This window comes from Peromyscus californicus, unplaced genomic scaffold, assembly GCF_007827085.1.
Source record: "Peromyscus californicus insignis strain IS unplaced genomic scaffold, ASM782708v3 Scaffold_20__1_contigs__length_68692818, whole genome shotgun sequence".
NCBI lineage: Eukaryota > Metazoa > Chordata > Mammalia > Rodentia > Cricetidae > Peromyscus > Peromyscus californicus.
In genome coordinates this window covers 18,045,268-18,071,874 of record NW_026294503.1, presented here as the reverse complement: position 1 = coordinate 18,071,874, position 26,607 = coordinate 18,045,268, and the positions used below count along the sequence as shown (strand labels likewise).

At 42.2% G+C, this 26,607-nt stretch overlaps 1 long non-coding RNA gene across 5 annotated transcripts in view; it reads left to right on the top strand.

Moving 5' to 3' along the window:
* The window catches only part of LOC128116497 (uncharacterized), a 53,420-nt gene extending 40,335 nt beyond the window's left edge, over nt 1-13,085 (top strand). For 2 of the 5 annotated variants that reach the window (XR_008220481.1, XR_008220483.1), the window contains 3 exons: nt 84-225; nt 6,650-6,724; nt 8,250-13,085. This is a non-coding gene — a long non-coding RNA (uncharacterized LOC128116497). The remainder of the gene's footprint in view (nt 1-83; nt 226-6,649; nt 6,725-8,249) is intronic. The other 3 variants (XR_008220480.1, XR_008220482.1, XR_008220484.1) reach the window with 3 other exon arrangements.
* Nucleotides 13,086-26,607: the final 13,522 nt, after the last annotated feature.

Sequence of the window (26,607 nt, the reverse complement as noted above, 5' to 3'; positions counted from 1 at the left end):
TGAGAGGAATAACTTGAGCGATCAGAAGAAGCAACGTTTTTTTTTTTTTTTTTTTGCAATGGACTTATTTTGTTTTTACCAAGATGGTCTTGGTAGCCCAGACTAGGCTGAAACAGCTGTACAGCCAGTGCTGACCCTCCATCCTCCTGCTACTACCTCCCAAGGGCTGAGATGATAGATGTCTACCACCGTGCCTGGCCATGGGCATTTGAAGGCAAATTACAGGTTCGTTTCCTAAGGGCAGATGCTTTAATTCCACCCAGCAGCAATCAGGGTGACACAGGGAGCGTGGAGGCAGCCTTATTCCTGTGGCTGAGTTCTAGATCTACTACTGTAGGATCGAATATGCATTTGGGAAACCTGATTGTCTTAGGAAAGCATTGATACGGCTGCGAGTTCCTTTTCCAGTTTTAATGAGGGTCAGTGTGATCTATGAAAGAATCAGTTGCTTAAGTGTTTCTCTTTCTGCTTTGCAAGACAACTCAGGGAGGGTTAATCTCTGATGACAGTCACTCCCTGAAGCTCTGCACTAGGCGTCACCAGGCCTCATTAAAGACTGCACGGACTGTCTGCTGACCGGTCCTTTTCTTTACCCGGAGTCTTGTTTCTGTATCTGCTGTATTATTCTTTGTGTCTGAGTTTGGCATGTCTGCCTGGGAGTTCTCTCGTTGTGGGTTTGGGTGTGGCGGGGAAGACAAAGATGAACATCCTCCTGGCTGCCTCCCAGCTGCCTGCTTTCTTCCAGGGCGGCCCCAGAACACCTGTGGGAAAGTCACCGGCAGACTAGACGGGGGAGAGGGAGGGAATCGGGTCTGTCTCAACACCTCGGGCCTTTGCTGCCCTCTCCACGCTGTACCCAATTATCTCACAAGATAGTAATACTCATTTATGGCTCTCGAAGTCTCCACCTTCCCTTGATATTATTTCACAGTATTGGCAAATGGCGTCTGCTTTCTCGAGCATGTTTGTCTAAGCTAACGTCTTCCACCTGTGGTGAGCGGTGAGCCCGCAGCCACAGGGATTATCTCTGAGCTGACTGTTTTTATCATAATGGGCACCTTGAGGACAATGAGGGAATTTATGTGTGGGTACATCCATGGGCCCTAGCCCTAGCTGCACAACTGCACGTGGTGGTTGCTCAATAAAGATTTGGGGCAACGGGAAATTGAATAATGCCAGGTTTATACGTATGCCAGGAAAGTACAAAATGGAGGTCATAAATCATGAGCATGTTCATTAAAGACCCAGCTGGAAACTCAGAGTGATCACGTGAGTGTAGGCCTACTGACATCAGCTTTGACAAAGTCAATCATTTCTGCTTAAATTTTGATTATCATTTCAATTGGTTGCAAGTGGAGGCTTGGGATTTGTAACTTCTATGAAAGGAAGGACCCGAGCAGCCTAACCCAGGTTGTGAAAAGCCATGTCTTTGGGAGACCCAGAAGGCTGCCTGAGAGTCATTGTGAAGCTGTGGAATTGAGTTGGGCAATCTTTTCCATAGTTTCTTTGCTGGCTCACTAATTCCCTCATCATCTGTGTATTTCCCTCTAATAAATCTTCTCATTATGTTGTGTACGCATAGTTCTTTTAATTTCAGACTAGCTCAATTACTCCTTAGAACATTGTATAATTTCTATTGTGAATTGTTATTGCTTTGAGAGGCAGACTGGAACTCATTTGCCTGCCTGTCTCCTCGAAGGTAATGCCACCCTGTCAACACACCAATAATTCATGACCTAAGGTTTTAAATTAGTATTTTTTTCTTTTTCACTAAATGAAGGTCATCATTCGGAGCCTCTCTCTCTCTCTCTCTCTCTCTCTCTCTCTCTCTCTCTCTCTCTCTCTCTTTCTCTGGTCCTCTCCTTGACCATACTTTGTAGACTCCGCTCTTCTTACAAAAGAGTGTAAGGACAGCTGTAGGAAAAGGAAAATTCTGCTAATTTCAAGTCTTCTCTCTGTTTAGAGATGGTGCTGCCCGGGTAAGTCAAAATGCCGTGCTTACAGTGACGGCCAAAGATATTTCAGAAACAACGAACTATCTATACCAACTAATGCAAAAGAAACAATCATCATTATTATGCTAAGCTTTTGATCAGCTTGACATGTGATTTAGACCAGTTTGCCTTTTTATAACATACTATTTTATTCTTTGAGAATTTCATGTAATATCTTTTGATCACCTCCACCTCCCACTCCTTTCTTAACCCCTCCCAGATCCACCCTTACCTCCCCTCATTCTTCAAACTTTGTGTTTTCCTCCTTTTTCCCTCTAAAACTAAATGTGTCCAACTGGTGTTGGCCATGCGCTCATAGGTATGGGGCTGTCTACTTTAAGACCACACCCTTAAAGAAAACTGACTTGCCCTCTCCTGGCAGCCATTAACTGGCAATATCTCCTTAGTAAGAGTGGGGGCTCCTGAGCCCCGGTCTCTCTGAACTAGAATCTTATTCTGGTCTTTCAGACAACCACGGCTGCTGTGAGTTCCAGTGCAGTGGTTCCTGCCTGCCGTGTCTAGAAGAAACTGTTTTGCTTTGTTCTTCCACATTGTTGGGCTTTTCCATCTTTCCAGGCTTTTTTTCTGGCATGGTCTCTGAGCCCTGGGGTTGGTGGGTGGGTAGTACCAATTAGTGGCTGAGCACTCATAGACACTTAGCCTCTGTATTCTGACCACTTGTGGGGTTTTTGCCTACTGCACAAAGACACTTCTCTGGTGAGGACTGAGGGCTGCGTTGACCTATGGTTATACAGATACAAATTTTAGAGGGTAGTTTGATACTATGCTCTTTTACTAAAATAATCATAGTAGGTCCGCCCATTGGGGCTTGTGAGCTACCCAACCTTGGATTCATGGCCAGGCCTGTGAAATGGGCCTTACGTCCAATCAGAAAGCAGTGAGTTACTTCCATAGTATTTGTAGACTACTGTACCCATGAGCACACCTTGCCATGATGTCGATGTGTTGATTTTAGCCTGTACTAACTGAACGTCTACTACAACCGCAGGGAGTTCACTTGGAACTAAGTACACATGTAAGCTCAGTGTCAAAAAAAATCATCAGAAGCCTGTCAAGTATGAAGGTTTCTACATTCACCACTTAGTGCAGACTGAAGAGAATCCAGACTTCAGATCCAATGTATAACACAGGCACACTATTTCCTCACACTTTGATTATTATTATTATTATTAGTGTTTACTTGTTCCATGTTGGTGTTCTGATAGTGCCATTAGTGCTCACCAAACTGTTTGCAAGAATTTAGTCAAATGTAGTCAACCTCAACTGAATTGTTCCTTTATCTAAAGGCTACTTCCTTCTGTGCAGGAATTCCTGAATAAAAACCATTTAAATCATTTTCAGTTAGAGATAGAGAAAACAAAAAAAGAAAACATTTGAGCTCTAACTGTGCCGTTGTCAGATTCAACAAGAACTGTTTTTGCATTTGTCTGTTCTTATGAAGCTCCATCTTTCTTCACCACTTGTGTGAGTTTCTTTTTTCTCAGCCTCAGCTCAAAGCTCCCTTATTTTCATTAGCCTTCCTTAACTGACCCAGGCTCTTTTCCAAACACCTAAAACACTGATTTGTCTGACCATATTTTGACATGTAGTTTGTCCTTTTTTAAATGTCTCATCCATGTTCAGGATGAGGCCATATTACCTAGCCTTTGGTGGCCTTTGAACATCTAACCCAGTACCTCTCCCATGGCAAGTACCTAATAAGGAGTTCCTATTTGCTAATGGCTGTTGTTTTACCCCACTTAGAAGTGTTAGCTGCTCGCATTAATTAACGCCCAAGGCAAGACATGTGAGAATTGCTTGTGCTGATCTAAGAAAAATAAAAACCAAAGCAAACCCTTGAAATCTGAGAGCCTGAAACCACATCTTGATAAGGAAAAGAACACTTTTATGAGCTCAGCCTTCATTCAGGGTTTTGGCTTCTTCTTCCTGAATTGGCTCTGCACCACACCACAACAAAACTTGTTTACTTCCTAGGACCCTGGGCTGGGGGCAAGATGCCACCCATGCCTGCCTTTGTCATTGTTCATGTTGGGCAATTGAACCTGCTCCAAATAAAATGTCATTTTCAAAGAAGTTAAAAACAAAATGACCACCAGAAAGAAATTCTGTTTTGAGTAGTGAATATCTCTCTATTTTTTTGTTTGGTTTTCACATCCAGATTGGCAAAATTGCTGCGTTATTGGTACTTGGCTGTTCACTATGCAGCATCTAATTGGAACAATTAAAATGATTCAGAAAAGCTAGGGTTATGAAGTTGAAGCTTGGATTTTCCTGGGAACCATTGAAGATTCTTGGCAGTTTCTATGAAACAGGCCTAGGCCATATGTAGGCAAATAACCATGCATTAAACAAATTTCAAATCTCCATGTAATCTCTCTTGGCCATCTTTTTCCTTTTGTTTTCAAGGACAGAAAAAGAGATAGCACATGCCACCATGCATCAATCACGTCCAGGGATGAGATAATGTGCATCAAAGTCCAGCACCCTGGATATGTGGAGTTTAAGGCAACATCTTCCCCAACTTCCTCCCTGTCTCCCTGACTATCTGAGATACTTTTTTCTTGTTCAGACAGATCATATGATTTTATAAGTGCTGTTCTAAATCCCTTATTTGACAACAAAGAACCGTTTGTTAGTGTGGTAGGTAGAGAAAACAAAAGGTAAGGATAGTTGTCCCTTATAGTACCAGATCTTGCGAGCATATACTGACTTACAGAACCCTTTTGGAGTTAGGAATCAATAGAGAATTCTCATATTGTTCCCTTTCCAAGAGAGGAGAAAAGCTGTCCTAGCATCAGAACCCTTGGAATTTGTTTGTGGCCACAGAGATAATCCTTTTCATAGGAAGAATGAACTAACAACTCCCAACTCTAAGCGTATTATCTCTTACTGAATTCCCCCCTTCTCCAGTTATGCATTCTAGTTATTGAGAAACCATTTGGCTTTTACAGTGACTCTCTCTTGTGCCATTGTGTTTCAGACTTTAAGGTTGTTAAATTGAATTAAGTCTGGCCTAATGCTTCAAAGTTCTTGTCTGAAGGAGACTTGGGTTAGTTACCGAGCTCGTCGATGCTATGGAAGGAAGATCTCAGATCAGGTTAAACTGTGTATGTTTGCCCACAAATCCATATTTGCATTTGCATCTTAGCCAGTCTTCAGTTCTTGGAAAGCATTTTTCGCACATGCTGAGCCTTGGTGGGAAAATATAAACTCCTGGCTTTGAAGGGTGCCATGTATGCAAATGTAAAAACGTGGTAGGATAAAATATACTTCTCTACTGGGCCAGCTTGGGCCTCCCAAACCTCCCCTTTCAGTCGGCATCTACTGCTTTCACCGTTCGGAAAACTGTAAGCGAAGGGTGAGCGGTACCTGGATAATTTGTGTTGTGTAGAGACATGTGATTTGTGCCTTCCATACCGTTGATCAGTCACGTGCCTTTTGTAAGGTCTTTGCAAAGTCAGTGCCATGTTCATTCTGCCTGTCAGGAAGCAGCTTGGGCGTTTCCAGTGAGATGCTTTCGTGGTGGTACCAGGCCTTAAGGGTTCTTCCAAGGGCAAATGACCAAATCTAAATTGGGCAGTGAGTGGTGGAGGTGGTTTGGGGTAACCTTATTTATGGAAAGCATGGAAAGTTGAAAATAACTGCTATTAATAGGTGCAACCTAGTCAGGCATTTTGTATGAAAAAAAAATCACACAGAAACTTTGAGTTTTGGCCAGTTCTCTTGGGAAGTCCTCACAAGTATCTGTAACTCATGGGTGTAACCATGGAAAATCCTAGTAAAATAATGAAATATCACAAATGCTCATTTTTTTTTTTTTTTTTTTGTAACAAAACTGTTCAATGAAACTAGAGACCCAATTCGGAGATGATAGGGGAATGTTTTCATTTTAGCAGAACATTTTGGGCCATTGACTTGGATACATCTTAAAGTGTCTGTTTATTAGGACTTCCAGTGTTGTGTTTGATTTCTTTTCAAAGCTGAGCTGTGAAGGCTGATGTAGGCACTAAAACCCAGAGAACCATGTTACCCGTTCATTTTGCCAGGGACCGACATGTATCGGGTGGAGTTTATTTTCCAGAGACAGAGCTCAGTGCAGGGGCCTAACATTGTGCCTGGCATGCAGTAGGCACTCACTGTCACCTGCACAGTTAGAAATCACCCTTGCCATCTCTGAGCATGGACTCTGAAAAGAAAACAGACACGAAGCAGCTGCTGATAGCTGCTGTGACATTGTGTTTACAGTGAGTCAGACTAAGTTTTACTGGTTCCGAGAAGACAGACATCAAGATGACTGAGGCAGTGGGAAGGCCTGGGGAAGCAGGGTGGACCTGAACTAGACAGAACAGAGGTTGGGGAGGGCCTGGACAAAGAGAAGGAGAGTGAGGGGGCTGAGGTTAGAAATTTACGTGGCCTGATAAAGGGAACTAGCTGAAATGGCAGTAGCTGGAGTTGGAATGCCACCCACTTAAGAAAATGCTTTTCTTGTGCTTAGTGGGAAACATCTGCCCACTTTTAGCTCAACTGTGACAGAGTGAAATTGATTTTGGGGGGAACATTGCTTTGGCTAGTGGTCTATAGCATGCTGCAGCATGGATGGCTGGGGACAGACTAGGAACATGGACTTTCTCCAGGTGCTGCAGGAACCCAGGAAGACGGAGAGCAACAGACCCAGGAGGCCACAGCTGGAAACAAAAGCGAGGACTCAGGTGAGAGCATCCTTGGGAGGGAGAGCACACAGACTGGTGTGGTAGATGAAGATGTTGGGCGCAAAGGAGATGTGGGGGGTTTCTGAGTAACAAGTAGGGAAGGGAGCTCTTGGGTTTGAAGGAAAGCCCACCAGTTCACGCAGGAGGGTGGCATTTCTGACCCAGCGTTGTAAATGTAGTTACTGAAACACTGCCCAATCACTCTTCCACAATTTTCTCTTGCTTTGAGCAATTGCTGGGTTTAGCCATTTACTCAGCAAGAAAAACAGCTGAGTCATTTTCTGAGGGAGCCATCTACCTAGATAATTACTTTGAGGATGGAAACTATAAACAGAGCTCTCATGCATGCTGGTTAAGCTGCTGAAATATTTGCTACTCAGTGGTAGCCAAACATTCCTTTGCCTAGCAACAGCTTTGGTGGGGCCACCACACTTACAAAGGAGCCAGGTCTTCTCTGTGCTTTCCTGCCAATCCCTGAAGCTTAGCAGTTCACTGTGTGTGTCAGAAATTCTTTAAGAACTGCTTACTATTGGCCACCTAGAACGTCGGTTCTCAACCTGTGGGTTGCGACCCCTTTGTTGGTCGAACAATCCTTTCACAGGGGTTGCCATTGGAAAGCACAGATATTTGCATTGTATTCATAACAGTAGCAAAGTTACAGTTATGAGGTAGCAACGAAAGTAATTTTATGGTTGGGGGGGTCATCACAACACGAGGAATTGTGTTAAAGGGTTGCAGCACTGGGAAGACAGAGATCCACTGCTCTAGAATCTTTTTCATTTCCACCATAGAGTGACTAAGCTTTGCAGCTGACAGGTCCATCTGACTTTTGACATAGGCTCCGTATGTACTATCGTCTCTAAAGAGTCAAGCTGTGTCTTTCTTGGTTAGTCACACAGCATACCTTTAGTCTCTGCCTAGGAAAGTGGGCTTTGTTTTTCCCTGGCACGGATTTGCCCAAGGACAATGCTTTAAATGAGTGACTTTTCAAATGAAGGTGAGATATTAGAGGGGGGTTCTCTGTATAGACGTCTTAGATCATCTGGCCATTGCCTGTTTACTATAGTTGATTTCCAAGTTCAGTTTAGACTGTTTCCATCTGTGGACAGAATGCTGCTCCTTCAGGTAGCACTATTGCAAAACATTGGCTTCGGAGCACCAGTTCTCTATTTTAATTTGTAAGGGCACGTGTTGTAGGCCCATAGTATAGAGTAGGATATCATACCAGATTCCTGTTCAGAACTTAATTATTATACACAAGACTCCAGCAGAGCAATTTCAAAGTCTTTTTTGAAGGGCTGAATATTCCGCTTTTTTTTTTGTACCCACAGCTGCCAATTCTTATGTTTTTTAGTGGTCTTCCATTCTCCATTTGCTGAAGATATAAAACCACATCTCAGAATGCATGTAGAAATACTATAAAAAGCATCCATGATTAATAGAACATTTTCAACATTAACTGTCTTAACCAATTCTATTAAAAGAAAACTTAAAGAATATTCCCCCCCTTTTTTCTTCTTCCAAGTTCTAGGGGTGTTCCAAATATGGAAGCCTTCTGTCAGATTCCCCATGAATCCACGGGAGACCGTGATTGTCACATAAAAAGACAGAGATTTCTCCTTCTTACCTCCCACATTGTTGTTTTAACCATTTTACAACTAAGCTATGGTGAAGACCTTGGTCCACTTATGAAAACGGATCCGTCCCTCTCGTCTAAGACTGTGTCCATTGCAAAAACGGCAGGTTCAAAGTGAGGGCATCTTTGTTGCTCCGTTGACTTATTTTTGGGTTTCTCCCCTCTCTGTGACTCCTCAGTGTCTCACGAGTTCCTCCTCTCCCTGCCGACCCTTCACAGACTCCATCTCACTCACGACACACGGACATGGCATCCCTACGAAGGCGGTGATGATCAGGTTTCAAAGGACAATGCAGCACGCTGAGGAGAAACCATCTCCAGAAAGCAAGGACCCCTAAGACTCGCAAGATAAAAGGACCTTATTTTCTTGGCAAGCTCCGTAGATGTTCTGCAATGACGGATGATATGACTGTTATCTTGACACCGTACTCTCCCATGTTGAAACTGTTTATGAGAACCAAACATCATATGAAGAACAGATTGCCAGACGCTAAGTAAATCATTGTAAAGGGTGGTGAGTCAAGTATTGCCAGTTTTACCCACATTGTCATTGTTATGATGTAACACATTCCTTAAGACTGATATTGTCTCCAAATTTGGGCACAAAAGCCTCCTCTTGATCAGTTGGCTGAGAGCCTCTCCCTCCTGATATGTCCCACTTAGACACAGCTGCAGAGACCCACGCATCCAGATTTGGACAGACACCCAACCTGAGTTAAGCACAAAGAACAACCCAGAAAAGATAGAATATTTTAAAAGGTGTGCGGAGATTACACAAACTGTAAATTTCAACCCTTGCTCAAGCAATAAACCCTGTAATCCTCTAAGCTCTGCTAGCCATGATTAATAAACAGTGGGTGTGCTAAGCATATGGAAAAATCATCCCATCTGGACCATTTAAAACTAGGACATAGACTTTATCTTTGTTTATTTCATCCTTAGCTAAAAGGCTTATTATGAATTGCAATAATCCAAGAAGCCAACCATGGAGGACAGACAAACTCTTTAGATAAAACCAAAAAAGCAAGCTCTGTAACTGAGGACCAGATGTATTTTTGGGTTTAGCTCTTGTACATATTTAGCCGAGCTTTTCAAGTGGGGAAGATTTGCATGTTTGTTTTGCAATACTAATGAATATGTTTTTGATTTACATTTTAGAAAATGGAAACTTTTATCTTCTTGGGGCTTTGTAACTTAATGACTTCCAGAGGGTAGCTTCATGTCCTCTTTTAACCCTTCACCATGAGAAACATATCTCGTTCAGAGGCCCAGCGCTGGGTCTTGCCGAATGAACCCCCCCTAAGATAATGTGATTCTGTCTTTGCTGCTGGGATGGTAAGGGTGAAAGAGCATATGACTTTCAATCTAGTGAAAACATATGTAAATGGCAAATTATTTTTAAACTGGCTTTAATGTGAATCTTGGGGGTATAAAAATGACTTCACAGATGATCTTTATATTAGACAAGCAAGCAGAGCTCTTTGGGATAAACGTTTGCTTTGGGAGGTAGAATCTTCAGTATTGCTTCAACTTCCTCAGCGATAAAGATTGTTGGAAGAGCAAAATGTCACAGTATTTTTAAAAATTACTCCAGAAGATATCCGTAGGGTCAGATCTTCCTTCCTTTCAACTTCTTTGAAGATGTTACGTGGGAAAAAAAAATCAGTAAACACATTTTACCCCCAGGACTTCCTTTCTTTGTAATTTGGGTTGGACAGGGACCTTATCAGAAATGGAAAAATTTATCCTTGAGGGGTAAGAGTGTTTTAGAAGAAGATATAATGAGAGCTGTGAACTCTCATTCTATGACAAATGGTCTGAAGAGATTGCCTTTCTTCTAAACTCTTCTAGTGGTTTTAAAAAGCAGCATGCGGCAGACTAGAAAGACACCTTTAGAACCTGTGTTGGGGCCATGAAATCTCTGAAATGCTTAGCTTTCTGGGACAAATGGAGGTGTTAGGTCACATGGAGCATGAAACCATGGGGGAACATTTTACATTGGTTCCACAGTTGTGAGTTGTGCTGAGGCTCATTGAAATTGTACTGGTGAGGACCATGTAGTTCCCTGATAAGGAACCTAGTGGCATTTTTATGGTGTCACATCTGAGAGGCATCTGACCAGGAGACCCTAAGCCCACTTCTTCTCATGGGAAATCGTTTTACCCCTGGAGACTATTTCTCCCACTCAGCGTCTGTTAATAACTAGTTTAAACTTTCCAGACAGTTTTATAGTGTTGTATTAAAATTAGATACATATTTGCTGAGAGTTCTTGGATAGCAAGCGTTTTCTAACACAATTTCTTCAAAACAAGAAAGGTGGAAATGTGGTGTAATAATTCCTTATTTTCCCTTTGAAAGCCCTCCAAAGCTTTCAGTTCTAGTCTATTTTAAGGCTCTACAGAAAACTACCTATATGTCTTTAAAAACTAGATACCTTTCTTATTATTCTGAATTCCAGACTAGAAACATGCTTCTTTCAGTATGACCTTAATTTCTTATCTTAAATTATTTATTCATGATTTACTTGTTAATTTATCCTCCTATGTAATGAAGAGGAAGGGAACAATTAACTAACTGATTCTCTAAACATTGCATGCCAGGGATTTAGTACTAGTTATTTGATTATCTTAGAAGAAAGTACACACAGGTCTTACAGAGGAAAGCTGAAGTGTTGAGAACTGCCCCAGCCTGTGGAAGAGCTAACATTCAAACTCCAGTCCATCTGCTTTCTCAAATAATTTTCTGTGTCCACTGTTTCCCAATCATCAATCTAAAGCCTTTTGGATGGGGCTTCAGGACTACTCCAGGTATCTGGAAATCCTACGGGGCACGAAAAAGTCATTTTGGGTAAGCCGTAGGAGCACGCGGTAAGAGGGTGGAGAACAGAAGAACAATAGTGGCCTTGGCCTCTCCTTTCTAACTGGTGCACAGATTCTTTGGAAACTCTGAGGAGTCTTAAGGATGTTTACCTAGGAAACCACATACACAGCTAACAAACACTTGCTTCAATTTTTAGTAACTTGAATGTGTGATGAAGCTGATTGGGTTGATGGGGTTCTGCTGTGAGTCTGCCCCCAATCTCCAATGTCCTAAAGTGTGGTCCGTGCCTAGCAGCAGCAGCAGCAGCAGCAGCAGCAGCAGCAGCAGCAGCAGTTTCTGCACGTTCTTAGAAGAGAGAGTCTCTGGTCCCCATCAGATCTGGGACATGAAATAAAATGCTAGACGTTAAGGATGTTCTTTGGGTCATCTAGCGTTATTCCTCAGACATTCTTGAATGACTGACTACCCATTGCTTTTTAGAACACCTCAAGGGAAACAAAGTCTTCTGAAGTGAGTCCCCTGCTCTTGGTCAGTCCCCTAGTCAAGTTCTTTTATAAATGGAAATGAAATCTGCCTCCCTCCCTTGTTATGGCTCCCATTTCTGCCCTGTCAGCTGACAGTTTGAAGCTTCTTCCCTGTTTGAGAGTCAGCCCTGAATATTTCCTTGTTCTGTAGACACGGGAATTACAGTCGACAATGTAGAGTCAAACTTGGGCTAGTTACACATGTAGCAAATTCTTGAATGTGTACATTAAAATCCTCCAATATCCCTGAAATATGGCATTACATAAGCTCTCAGTCAATCATGACATTGTGAAGGGAAGAGGGGAGGTCAAATATTTGGCTGAAAGAGCTCACATTATTAAGATTATATTAAGGATTCAATTTTGTGCAAGCCTTCCTGTAAGTTTCCCTTTTCCATCCCCCTGTCTCACATCACGCCTCTCTCCTGCTAGCTTGAATTGTCAGCACACCTGTACCTTTTTAATGGTTATGGTTAAACCCCAGTGCCAGCTGGAGAGAAAGGTCACGTTTCATGGTGGGTGTAACTGGAGAATAGTGTTTCTTAGGAGTAGAGGTGGCAGCGCCTTTTGGGAAAGCTTGAGAACATAGGCTTATTCAAAAGCCACTTACCTTGGGTACTGAATTATCTTAGAAAAAAAATACTTGATCAGGCCTCCATTGTTATTGTGGCTCTCCCTCATATAGTCAGGGATTGAGTGAGTGGTCAGAACAAGACAGGTCGCCAAACAGAGGTAGGATCTGAACTGCAAGCAAAGGAAAGCTGCAGGTAATTGGATCTAGTATGTAATATGAGGTTTATTACACGCTTTCACACCTCTTCTCTGTATGAATGGATGGATGGTTTCCCTTGTCTAGTGGCCACGAATCATCTTTCTTAATGGAAACCACGTTTGCTGTCAGAGTAATTAAAAAGTAACTCCTATTTCTATAGTTTCTATAGCAAGCCTGTTACCAAAGTGACCTGGTGATGGAATGCAGACATTGGTGAGTACCCCCACAGTCTTTCAAACTTCAGAGTGCCTTTCAAGGGAAAGTCACGATGTATAGACCAACAGTACTTAAACTGTAGAATCACCCTGGCTTCAAAAGAGATAGGGGGACATCGGAAAGATGGAAAGTGCTTAGCGCTTGAGTTTAAAAATTTTTCGTTTCATTTGTAGAAACACAAAAATATCCAAGATCTAATCTTAAACTAAAACTTGGCTCTAAGAGACATGTGCAATAAATTAACAGATTAAAGTTGTTTACACCTTTGGCACTCTAAATCTCATATTTCTGCTTTAAATAGCTTTCCTGGCAATTACATACTAGAATTTTTCAATATATAATAATTCTAAAAGTTGCATGGTGGATAACATTTTGGGGGGTTGTCAATACCATTCCTTTCTCAGCCTCAGCCCCTAAAATGATTATTGATGATAATAACCATCATTCTTATTTAGGCTTGACTTCATTTCATGTGAATAAATCCAGAATCTGGTCAAACCACTTCCCATGTCTTTTGAGGTACCTGTATTTGACACGACTTTGATGCTTTGAAATGACATCTCTTGAAATGAAATCAACACATTAACACAGATACTTACGTAGGCCTCAGTGAATTAGGTGCCTACTGCAGATGCAGAGTAAGATGTTCTGTGGACTTTTCTGGGGCTCGGCAGCCACAGGAGAAATTTAGGATGACACTCAATTAGTATTGCAGAAGGACATCAGAGTGAGAGAGAGAGAGAGAGAGAGAGAGAGAGAGAGAGAGAGAGAGAGAGAGAGAGAGAGAGAGAGCTGTGAATCCCAAGAACAGAAAAAATAGCATTATGCACTAAATCTACACATTTGAGGTGGAACAAAAGCCAAGGGCTTCATCTCTGTGGCCCAGAGGATCGCACACAAGCTGCCAACTCCTGCTCTGGTTTCCTCCTCTGCTCCTTCTTGTCTCCCAGTTTTCCTACTTCAGGCTCACTCTGGGAACTGTCTGCCGATAGTCTGCTCCTCGCCATCCCATCTTTCTGTCTTACTTGTTTTACAGACATTTCCCTTGATTCCTTCTCATCACCACTTAAAATATGACGTTCGTGAGGACTCCACTTCTTCCTGGGACAGTTTCACTCTGTAGCTCAGACTGGCCTAGAGCTCATGGTAATGCTCCTGCCCTGCCCTCCCAGTTATTAGTACTAAGAGTGTGAACTACTGTGCCTGACTTGTAAGTTACTTCAGAGCCACCTCACTCAGAAATCTCACCTCTGGGGTTTCTATTTATCATCCATTTTTACCTCATTCCGTAGCATTTTGCTCATTTTAGTATACTAGATTTGCCTCAATTATTATTATTATTATTTTTTTGGTTTCTCCGTCTCAGATGTGTACCTCTTGAAAGCAGCGACTTGTCTGTTTGATTCATTGCTATATCACTCGAATATCCTTAGATAATTCAGTGTTCACTTTTTTTTTTTCTAAATACGTGAATTCTATAAAACTTAGCTAAGATAAAGCCTACTGGGGCCCCATGAGGGTCTCATCACCTTGTCCATGCCTCCTTCAAGGGCAAAGTTTTCAAAGCCCACCTCCTTCTTTGAATTTCTCCTTTCCTTCGCTTCCCCTGGAGACAGTTCAAAGAAATGCACGGAAAACTAAGTGATTGCTCTCCCTGAGTTAAGGAGGAAGATGGGAAGGCGAGAGGAGGGAGACACCGGGTTAGAGTAGCCAAGAGGGACAGAGGTGGCAGAGAGAGAGAGCCCGACTGAAGAAAGACGTTCACTTCTCTGGAAACTGGATTGCCTGTGTGAGCGCCTGTTAGAAGCTCACCCCAAGACCTCTCATGACGGAGTCCACTTCTCTGTGAGCTGCAGGACTCTCCTGCTCTCACGAGCCTTTTCTGGCAATTGTGAACTGAGCTCCTTCATGAGTGCCGGGGGAAGGGGAGGAGGCGTAATTCATTTTGATAAAACACTCTGAGATGCTTGCCTGAGAGGTGCTAAATATGCAAACTGTTAGGTTTTATTTTTAAAGTGTGCAAGCTATATATTTTCCCCATTAAATGCGCACTTTCCTGCTATCCTCTCTTTGGCCTGAAAAAAAAAATAATACAACCCTAATCGTATATTATTCAATTACTAGAATATACTTGAAATATTAAAAAATCAATTTTCCTTTGTTAATACGAACAAGTGCCTCTGGTCACTTAAAAGATAATGTTGGCTACAGTGACTTCCGTGTCTTCACAGGCAATGTCAGTACCAACCAGTCTTTGGCCACCATACCTGAACCAGTTGTGGAGATATGGAGATATAGGCATGGGATTTCTGTCTGTCTGTCTGCCTGCCTGCCTCTCCCTGCTTAATCCTTCCTTCCTCGCCTGACCCCCAAAGTGCTTGGCATTTTCCAATGTTATGAATGTTTATTTCTTTACTTTCCTTATATTATTTTAATAAAATAATTCTTTATTGGCAGGACAGTCAGTCCGTCTTCGGAACCCCATTTCCTCCTCCCTATAGAGAGATCTCTCCCCTTTCTAATGCAGACCATTGTCTCTGGATGATTTTCTTGCTTAGTCTTCATTTGAATCATCTCTGCTCATGAGGAGGAAACTGTGGACCTTAATGTTCTGACAGTCCTCCTGCCTCAACCTCCTGAGTGCAAAGGTGTGTTGAGTCTGAGCTTTTGTCTTGTGACATTTTCTATGTGGGGATCTTGGGTGAGTTGTGTAGTCAACTTGATTCCATCTGCTGCTCACTAGCAATACTATGACATGCTACACAGGCTTGCAGAGGAGGAAATGACTAAAGACCCCTGGGTAAACAAAGTACACCAGGCAATAAGGTATCTGGGCAACTGTGTGTATCTCAATAAGAAGTTGTTGTGCCGGGCAGTGGTGGCACACGCCTTCAATACCAGCACTTAGGAGACAGAGCCAGGTGGATCTTTGTGAGTTCGAGGCCAGCCTGGGCTACAGAGTGAGTTCCAAGAAAGGTGCAAAGCTACACAGAGAAACCCTGTCTTGAAAAAACCAAAAAAAAAAAAAAAATAACCAAAAAAAAAAAAACCCCTCCCAAAAAAAAGCTGTTGTATAGATCCCAGCACTGAATTTGGGCTTTGAGTGTGTGATTTATGGAAGGGATTGCTCTATATTAGACACTTTCAGAAAGCAGAGACAATCTTATGTGTAGAAACTCAGTAAATGGACACTGGTGTGGGTGGAAAGCTGGAGTCAATAAATAGGCAGTTTTCATTCATTGTAGGCACCAGAAGGATGTGCTATAGCTTTAGAGTAGCACCATGGATGATCTTACTTTTGTCTCGGCTTGGACAAAGTTATGAAGTGGCTTGGCTTTGTCTCAGTCTATCATGGTTTCAGCCACCTGGCCTGAGGTTGGTGTTCTGTTAGATGGTGTATGTCTTACAGAATACAGCAAGACTGTACTGTGAATGCCAGGCCAGCTTCAGAAGCTGGGGAATGATTTTTTGTTTTCTCATTCTTTTAAAAAACATAAATCCTTGGCACAACATCTAGGCCCTGAGGACTCAGTACATTGTGGTATTCTTTTTTCATCATGAAAATCTAAATTACGCACTCAGTCATCTCAATTCCAGAATAAATAATACCAGTTTCTTCGGCTGAGCCTCTGGGTACTGGAGGGCAATAAAGACAAGCATGGTTCTTTCAACTTCATGCCAGCGCCCCGCTAAACACTTTACACAGATGATATGTATAAAAATGATCTGATCAGGGAGGGAATTTTATGTTGGCAACCCACCTACAAGGGAACTGACTTCAGAGAGGTTAAGAAGGTCTCCTGTCACACACAGGAGAATCACTGAGGAGAGGGTGGAACCAGTCCAGAAGTCGCTTCGGAGCCTAGTTCCTTACTCATTCCTCGGTGCTCCCTTGTTTCCTGCGGTATTGTGGGAACTCTAATCCAGAGTCTCTCCAGCATCCATTACACTTCTTATTCTTCTTCTGAATTGCATCTAATGTTGTATTCCTTGCATGTATTTTATAAAAACCCTTTTACAGTATCCATTAGCTGATAGTGGCAGAGCGTGCAGCTTTAATTCAGCTAGATTGTGCCTTCAGCATTAACTGCAGGACAAGTCTGGTGTAGGTTTAAATGGGAAGTTTTAAAATCTTCTCTTTGGACTAGAGGAGAACAGTGATCCTAGATTGTGAATTCCAAACACATTATGTTCCCATGCTACTTTTAAAAACCGAATTTACAATGTTCAAGCATAATAGTTTTTGGAGAGTTAACAGGATGGTAATACAAAACAATATGCACCAGCCTCAAACTGGCATTTGCTTGGACTGATTATAATGTTGCTGTATCAACACTCCGCTGATGAGAATTCAGGTTTCTGGCATCCACAGTTACATGCGTTGTGTCTGCCTTTTACAGCCTTTGGAGGAAATGGAGATCTCGGCTGTGAACAGAGTTAGAAGAAGAGAATTAAAATAATTTGAGGATCGACTTGATGCCAGGGACTGTCCTAATTGCATATCTGTGAGCTCAGTTCTTCATTGTAACAACCCGGGAAAGGAGAGTGTGAATTGTTCGTTGTTTACGCTGCCCTCAGTCCACCCTGGGTTACTGTGTTATTCTCTTTATCATGGTTTTTCTTGTTCTGAGTTTTGCTTTTTTATGGTAAGTCCAAAACTGCACTTTTTTTTTTTTTTTATGGATAGCAAAATGGCTCAGTGGGTAAAGGTGCCTGACTGTGTGAGTTCGAGTCCTGTTACCCTCATGGTGCGGGAACGGACTGACTCCTGCAGGCTGTCTTGTGGCATTCACATGCACTTTGTGGCATACATACATACATACATACATACATACATACATACATACATACCAAAGACAAATCTTTAAAAAGGACATTTTAAAAATCAGAGTCAAACCCCATCATCTCCCTGCTTAAAACTCACCTTGGCTTTCCATGCCAGTCACTCCAATGCACTTGGGAGGAAATCTCGGTCCCTTGGTATGACTCGCGTGTCCATCAGATCTGGCCCTGTCTGGTCTCTAACGCCATCTTAACCATTCTCCAGTGTGATCACCAAAAGCACATTTGTTATTTGTTTTTTTTTCCTTTTCTTTCCATTTCAGATGTGTCCTCACCTCAAGATTTTTATACTTGCCGATTTCTAGGCCTAGAAACTTCCACTGTCTGATTCTTTCTTCACCTGACTTATTGCTATTGAGCTTTGAACACCAATGCAGTTTTCTCAGGGAAATCTCCTTGGAACATAGAAATACCTGTAGTGGTCCCTTCCCTACGGTAGCAGTCATTATCCAGCACACCGTGTTCTTTTGTATGACATTTTTCACCCTTTGAAATTGCACTCCTTGTTCCCATTTTCACATGGTAGAGAGCACGATTCCAGTTGTGGAAGAGTGGTCAATGATAAGATCTTGTCTGGGTGATGGTGATCCTTATGTCAACTTGACCAGATCTGAAATCAGCTAAGTGATATGTGGCTGGCCACATCTGTGAGGGGTTTTCTTGATCAGAATACTTGAAGTGAGACAACCCACCCTAAATGTGGGCAGCACTTTCTGGTGGTAGCCCAGATAAAAATTGGTAGGAGAGGGAAGACACTTTGCCTATTGCCTTTCTGCCTTCTGCTGGTAAGTCTACCTGCCCTGGTGCTGCTGCGGCAGCTACTACAATGCTTGACTGATATTAGAGCACAGCTCCTTTATCGCTTCAATAGCTCCCGAAGAGCAGTGGCTCTCTAGGAATCCTCCAGGCCTTTAGCACCAGATTGGGACTGACAGGCAACTAGGCTGGTAGACTGGGAAGCAACTGGGTTCTCAGTCACTCCAATGTGAAGACAGCCCAGACCGTATCATGCAAACTGACCTAGCACAGCCCTTTTCAATACGCATTCATTCTATGTATTCTGTTGCTCTAGAATAGTTGTTCTCAACATTCCTGATGCTGTGACCCTTGGATACAGTTCTTCATGTTGTGGTGACCCCCACCCCCAACCATAAAGTTATTCCATTGGTACTTCATAACTATACTTTTGCTACTATTATGAATCATGTAAATATCTGATATTCGGCCCCCATGAAAGGAGTCGTGACCCACAGATTGAGAACTGCTGCTCTAGAACATTCAAATAGATACTTTATCACCAAATCTAGTACACTGTTACATAAGTGAATATGCAGTTTTACGGTCGACAAAATGGCACAACCACAAGGATAACCATCAAAATGGCAACTAACCATTTTCTTCCTTTATTTTTGGGTATGACTATGTTTGTGCCTGTTTATCTGTGTGCCAATACACATGTATATATGTGTTTGTGAAGGTCAGAGGACACCTTGGATATTGTTTCCCAGGTACTGTCCACTTTTTTTTTGAGACATCATTTTATTGGCCTAGAGCTTGCCTATAGACTGGCTGACTGGCCAGCAAGCCCCAGGGATCCCCACCAGTCTGTCTTCCCAGCATTGGGAATACAAGCGTGCACCACCACACTTTACAACTATAGTTTATTAAGTGACTTCAGTGGGACAGGCACCAAGCAACAGACTTTAAAAACAGTCTCATTTTATTTCACTTTTGAAACATCCCCAAGGAACACCCCAGGTATGTACAGCCTTCTTCTCAGAGAAGGATGTGGAAGGATAAGGCTGCCACATGGTCAAGTGCATTCAAGGATCTATCCTATAGTGTCTGATTACCACATCCTCACTGTGCATGCATATGTGCGTGCGCATGTGTGCATGAGTGTATATAGGACTAACTTATATTAGAAAAGGAGATAAAATTCTACTTTTGATATGATGGAAAGCCCAGGAAGGGCCCACACAGATGGTCCTGGTCACACAGATGAGCTGAGGCAGGATTGTGGTGCAGCAAGGTTCTGCTCTTGGTAGCAGGCTGACAGCACTAGAAATCTGTCCACTGTTTTGCCAAAAGCCGGTGCCATCCTTGTTCATCATTTACTTTCCATTGACACACAATAATTATGCATGTATTTATGGAGTACAATGTAAGATTTCAGAGCATGTACCTTTAGCGTAATGACAACTCAGGGTATTTAACATGTCCACCACTTTAAGCATTTATCATCTCTTTGTGGGGAGAACATTGGAAGTCCTGCCTTCTGGTTATTTTGAAACACACAGCATCATTGTTGTACTTACTCTATTATGCGATACAACACCAGAATTTGCTCTTAGCTGTAATCTTGTACCATTGGCCCATCTCTGCCTATCTCACCTTCTATGCTAACATCCCAATATCCAGACAATGGCTATTTAGTTATCTACTTTACGATATCCATCTTTTCGGGTTTTCTCTGTGCAGTTTTGGTGTCTGTCCTGGATCTCACTCTGTAGACCAGGCTGCCCTCGAACTCACAGAGATCCACCAACCTCTGCCTCCTGAGTGCTGGGATTAAAGGCGTGTGCCACCACCGCCCTACGATATCCATCTTTAAAGACTGAAAATGAGTAAGATCATGAAGTATCTGGGTTTCTTTTTGTATCTGCTTTATTTCAATTAACATGGTTTCCTCCAGCTTCACCCATGTTGCTGTAAATGACAGGACTTCATTTTTTTTTTTTTTTTTTTTATGGCTGAATAGCATTTCCCAGTGTTATACACATCACATTTTCTTTAGTTTATCTGTGGAAAGACACTTGAGTTTGCTATGGTGAATACTATTGATACTCATGCAAGCGTGGGCACAGTGGTTTCTGTTTTCTTTGGATAAACAGTGGTGGGGTTGCTGCATCAGACAATGAAGGGATATGTTTGAATTTCCTAGGATGACTGTCTCAGAAGTTCTTCCTAAAAAGGCACAGATACCCAGCTTGCCTTTTTTGGGAAAGTGGAACTATTTCAAGGTTCCCAGGGGGGAAAAATGATTGCTGGCCAGTTCAGCTTGGTGCAGTCTGGTACACTTAAAGTACTTGTTTCTATCAGGGGCTGTAGACAGATTTTCTTTGGGCCACCTGCCCACAAAAAAATGACATGCAGACTTATTAATGGTGAAAGCTTGGCTTTATCTTAGGCTTGTCCCATTGGCTCTTACACCTTAAATAACCCATATCTTTTAATCTATGTTCTTTTACATGACTCAGTTACCTTTACTCTGACTGCCCATCCTACTTCCTCAGCATCTGGCTGGCGACTCCCCCTTTCTTCTTCCTAGAGCTCTCTGTCCCCAGGAATCTTGCCTAATCTCTTCCTGCTTAGCAAATGGCCATTCAGCTCTTTATTAAACCAATCACAGTGGCACATCTTCACACAGTGTAAAGGAATATTCAGCAACATTTCCCCCTTTTTGTCTAAGCAAAAAAGAAAGGTTTTAACTCTAACACAGTAAAACTATATACAATAAAAAAAAATTATCAGGTAAAAATTACATTTACAATGTCCAGTCCATTTGTATTTGGTAAATTTGTATCAATATACAAAAATCTATACCAATGTAAAATATTTGAGACTAGTGGTTGTTCAAAAGTATACCCAACAATCCACCCTTTTATCTCATAATTTCTATACTATATCCCTCCTTTCTCCTTGAGAAAGAGATCCCCAAATCTAATCTCCTTTGTTTAGCTTTTCTTCCTGACCATGACCAATAACAACTTGCAACCAACCCACCCCAAATGATGACAAACATCCATAAACTACCGAATGACCAAAACCCATCCACCCGACTTCTTGGGAATGTGGGCATTGTGTTCTCTAGATTAATTCCTGCTGTCTGGGGTGACAACATCTTTAGGGGACCCTGAGAAAATTTGGCTGATGATCAAGTCCTGGGAGAGCTAGCCATAACATTTGTTGTCTTGTTTCTGTGCAATGGGAAAGTGCAAAGCTTATCCATAGTCCTGGCTAGATTAGTCTGTGAGTCTGGACCATCTCAGCCAGCAGCCTTGAGGCTGTTCTGGATGCAGAACTCTGAGAAAACTACAACAGAGGTACTCTGAGAGGCTGGATCACCTGGGTCACCCGTTTTCATTGGTGTCTGGTCCCCTTGCTCTGAAAACAGACAAACTTTCAAAGTTAACGTACATATCTGCAGTAACACAAGTATGGGCTGTGTATGGTACACAAGCTAGCCAAAGATAATTTTTTGTTTTATGCTTGAGCAGGTAAAATATTCATCACCTGTCTTGTAGTTTTTCTGGGTTTGTTTCTTTATGTCTGTAGCCAGAATTTGCAAGGGGTCTCCCCAAGTCAAATCCAATCCTCTTTAACCTTGAATGAATCCACAGGCTTTTGTTTTCTGTGGAAACAAAAGCATAAGCTCTTCCCCAAAGCAATACATTTTCTGACTTGCATTTTAAAGTTAAGGCATTCCTAAAGTACCTAGGCTGGTTTAATTCAGCAGTCCCCTCCACAATACAATGTCTTTCAGCAGTTGTCATTCTCTGTTCATTAGTATTCAAAAAATTTAAAATTAACAAAACATCATGTAAGGTTCAAACTCCTTGTGTTATAATATTTTCCATCCTTATGTGGCTTATTTTGTATATTACTTTACTCTCTTTTAAACTTTTTAAAAATGACTGTCTATGCCCATTTTCTTTTCTTTTTTAAGCCTACACACATTTTAAAACATATTGTACCTTTTGAGAGGTTTTATGTGTCCGGACCTGGCTTTGCTAAGCATCTGAGTGTTCTCTGACCTTGTGAGACAAATCTTAAACCGCTGTGTCTGCAGCCACCGTGGCTCAGCTTAGCGCATGGCGCTGGCTGCTGGCTCCAGCTTGAAGGCAACATTCGGTAGCCATTTCTCTGTACGTAGCAATGTCCCTGTACCCAAGAGACTACAGTCACCAGGAAGCCAAGTTTAACTCTGTGTTCTCAACCTTTTTTTAAAATGTTTTCTCAGACATTGTGTGGATATGTGTGGCTAGATATTGGGTGCCACATGTAGATGGAGTTTTCTGTGGGCTGCCAGCTCACAAAAAAAATGACACAAAGACTTATTATTAATTATGAAAGCTTGGCCTTAGCTTAGGCTTGTCCCACTAGCACTTATAACTTAAATTAATTCATATCTTTTTTAATAAAAACAATTTATTTAAGTTTATCTTATGTGCATTGGTGTGAAGGTGTCAGACCCCCTGGAACTGGGGTTACAGACAGTTGTAAGCTGCCATGTGGGTGCTGGGAATTGAACTCAGGTCCTCTGGATGAGCAGCCAGTGCTCTTAACCTCTGAGCCATTTCTCCAGCCCTATTAGATTAACCCATATCTTTTAATTTATGTTTTTTTGTTTTTACACGGCTCAGTTACCTCTCCTTTGTACTTCCCATCCTGTTTCCTTAATGTCTGGCTGGTGACTCCCTCTTTCTTCTTCCTAGAGCTCTCTGTCCCCAGAAATCATGCCTAACCTCTTCTTGCTTAGCTAATGGCCATTCAGCTCTTTATTAAGCCAATCACAGTGGCGCATCTTCACACAGTGTAAAGGAATATTCCTCAACAAGTGGCCTCTTTCTCAACCCCAAGACCTAGTTGCATCCCACCCTGTGAGCTGAGACTGGCCTGGATTTGAACCTAAGTGGAAAACTCTGCGCTTCTCCATGGGTGGCTTCATTGCCATCCTTCTGATCTTCTGATGGTGCAGATCTCATGAAAGGAAGTTGGATTCCTGGTCAAAAAAAAAATACCTTGGAAAGCATGACCTGCTGGGAAGTGAAAGACACAGGTGGGGAATGTTGGGAGAAACCGCTTGTTAGTGATTAGGTTCTCTGTGTGTCATTGTGTTGCCACACTTGTAAAATCAAAGAAGCTAAGCTTTAGACCTGGTGTGCATATGTGCAGTCCCAGCACTTGGGGGCAATGGTAGGGGGACTGGTCCAAATCTAAAGCCAGCCTGATCATCTCACTAGATGCAGAAAAGGCATTTGACAAAATCCAACACCCCTTCATAATAAAGGTCTTGGAGCGGTCAGGAATACAGGGAACATACCTAAACATAATAAAGACAATTTACAGCAAGCCAACAGCCAACATCAAATTAAATGGAGAGAAACTCAAAGCAATTCCACTAAAATCAGTAACGAGACAAGGCTGTCCGCTCTCCCCATACTTATTCAATATAGTACTTGAAGTTCTAGCCAAAGCAATAAGACAACACAACACAAGGAGATTAAGGGGATACAAATTAGAAAGGAAGAAGTCAAGCTTTCCCTATTTGCAGATGACATGATAGTATACTTGAGTGACCCCAAAGATTCCACCAAGGAACTGATACAACTTATAAACACCTTCAGCAACATAGCAGGATACAAGATCAACTCAAAAAAATCAGTAGCCCTCCTATATACAATGGACAAAGAAGCTGAGAAGGAAATCAGAGATACATCACCCTTTACAATAGCCACAAATGACATAAAATACCTTGGGGTAACACTAACCAAGCAAGTGAAGGACCTATATGACAAGAACTTTAAGTCCCTGAAAAAAGAAATTGAAGAAGATGTCAGAAAATGGAAAGATCTCCCATGCTCATGGATAGGCAGGATTAACATAGTAAAAATGGCAATCTTACCAAAAGCAATCTACAGATTCAATGCAATTCCCATCAAAATACCAACACAATTCTTCACAGACCTGGAAAGAATAATACTCAACTTCATATGGAAAAACAAAAAAACCCAGGATAGCCAAAAGAATCCTGTACAATAAAACAACCTCTGGAGGCATCACAATCCCTGACCTCAAGCTCTACTGTAGAGCTACAGTAATAAAAACAGCTTGGTACTGGCATAAAAACTGACATGTGGACCAATGGAATGGAATTGAAGACCCTGACATTAATCTGCACACCTATGAACATATAATTTTTGACAAAGAAGCCAAAAGTGCAAAATGGAAAAAAGAAAGCATCTTCAACAAATGATGCTGGCGTAACTGGATATCAACGTGTAGAAGGCTGCAAATAGATCCATATCTGTCACTGTGCAGAAAACTTAAGTCCAAGTGGATCAAAGACCTCAATATAAATCCAGTTACTCTGAACCTGATATAAGAGAAAGTAGGAAGTAGTCTTTAACACATTGGCATAGGAGATCACTTCCTAAATAGAACACTAGTAGCACAGACACTGAGAGAAACAATCAATCAATGGGACCTCTTGAAACTGAGAAGCTTTTGTAGAGCAAAGGATACGGTCAACAAGGCAAAGCGACAACCTACAGAATGGGAAAAGGTCTTCACCAATCCCACATCTGACAGAGGGCTGATATCCAGAATATATAAAGAACCCAAGAAATTAGACATCAAAATGCCCAACAGTCCAATTAAGAAATGGGCTATAGAACTAAACAGAGAATTCTCAACAGAGGAAGCTCAAATGGCTGAAAGACATTTAAGGAATTGCTCAACATCCCTAATCATCAGGGAAAGGCAAATCAAAATGAATCTGAGATACCACCTTACACCTGTCAGAATGGCTAAGATCAAAAACACTGAAGACACCTTATGCTGTAGAGGATGTGGAGCTAGGGGAACTCTCCTCCATTGCTAGTGGGAATGCAAGCTTGTACAACCACTTTGGAAATCAATATGGTACTTTCTTAGAAAATTGGGAATCAATCTCCTCCAAGACCCAGCTATACCACTCTTGGGCATATACCCAAGGAATGCTCAATCATACCAAAAGGGCACTTGCTCAGCTATGTTCATAGCAGCATTGTTTGTAATAGCCAGAACCTGGAAACAACCTAGATGCCCTTCAACTGAAGAATGGATAAATAAAATGTGGTACATATGCACAATGGAATACTACTCAGCAGAGAAAAATAATGACATCATGAGATTTGCAGGCAAATGGATGGATCTAGAAAAAATCATCCTGAGTGAGGTAACCCAGACTCAGAAAGACAAACATGGTATGTACTCACTCATAGGAGGATTCTAGATGTAAAACAAAGATGACTAGACTGCTACTCACAACTCCAGGGAGGCTAAATGGAAAACAGGACCCCAAGAAAGACACAGGGATTGCCTAATGACAGAGAAATGGATGAGATCTACATGAACAACCTGGACATGAGTGGGGGTAATGAAGGGCAAGGGTTGAGGGAAAGAGAGCTTAGGGGAGCGGGAGATCCCAGCTGAATCAAAAACAGAGAGGGAGAACAAGGAATAGGAGACCATGATAAATGAAGACCACATGAGAATAGGAAGAAGCAAAGTGCTAGAGAGGCCCACAGAAATCCACAAAGATACCTCCACAATAGACTACTGGCAATGGTCAAGAGAAAGCCCGAACTGACCTACTCTGGTGATGGGATGGCCAAACACCCTAATTGTCGTGCTAGAAATCTCATCCAATGACTGTGGGAACCGGATGCAGAGATCCACAGCCAGGTCCCAGGTGGAGCTCCAGGAGTCCAAATGGTGAGAAAGAGGAGGGTTTGTATGAGCATGAATTGTTGAAACCAAAATTGGATAAAGCACAGGGACAAATAGCCAAACAAGTGGAAACATATGAACTATGAACCAATAACTGAGGAGCCCCCAACTGGATCAGGCCCTCTGGATAAGTGAGACAGTTGATTGGCTTGATCTGTTTGGGAGGCATCCAGGCAGTGGGACTGGGTCCTGTGCTCAGTGCATGAGCTGGCTGTTTGGGACCTGGGGCTTAATGCAGGGACACTTTGCTCAGCCTGGGAGGAGGGGACTGGACCTGCTGGACTGAATCTACCAAGTTGAACTCAATCCCCAGGGGAGTCTTTGCCCTGGAGGAGATGGGAATGGGGGGTAGGCTGGGGGGAAGGCGGGAGGGGGGGGAGGACAAGGGAATCCGTGGCTGATATGTAAAATTAAATTAAATTATAAAATAAAATAAATAAAAAAGTAAAAAAAATTGGGGGTAAGAGGAATCTTACGACTTAGGAATATTACGAGAAAAGACACCGAATCTACTAAG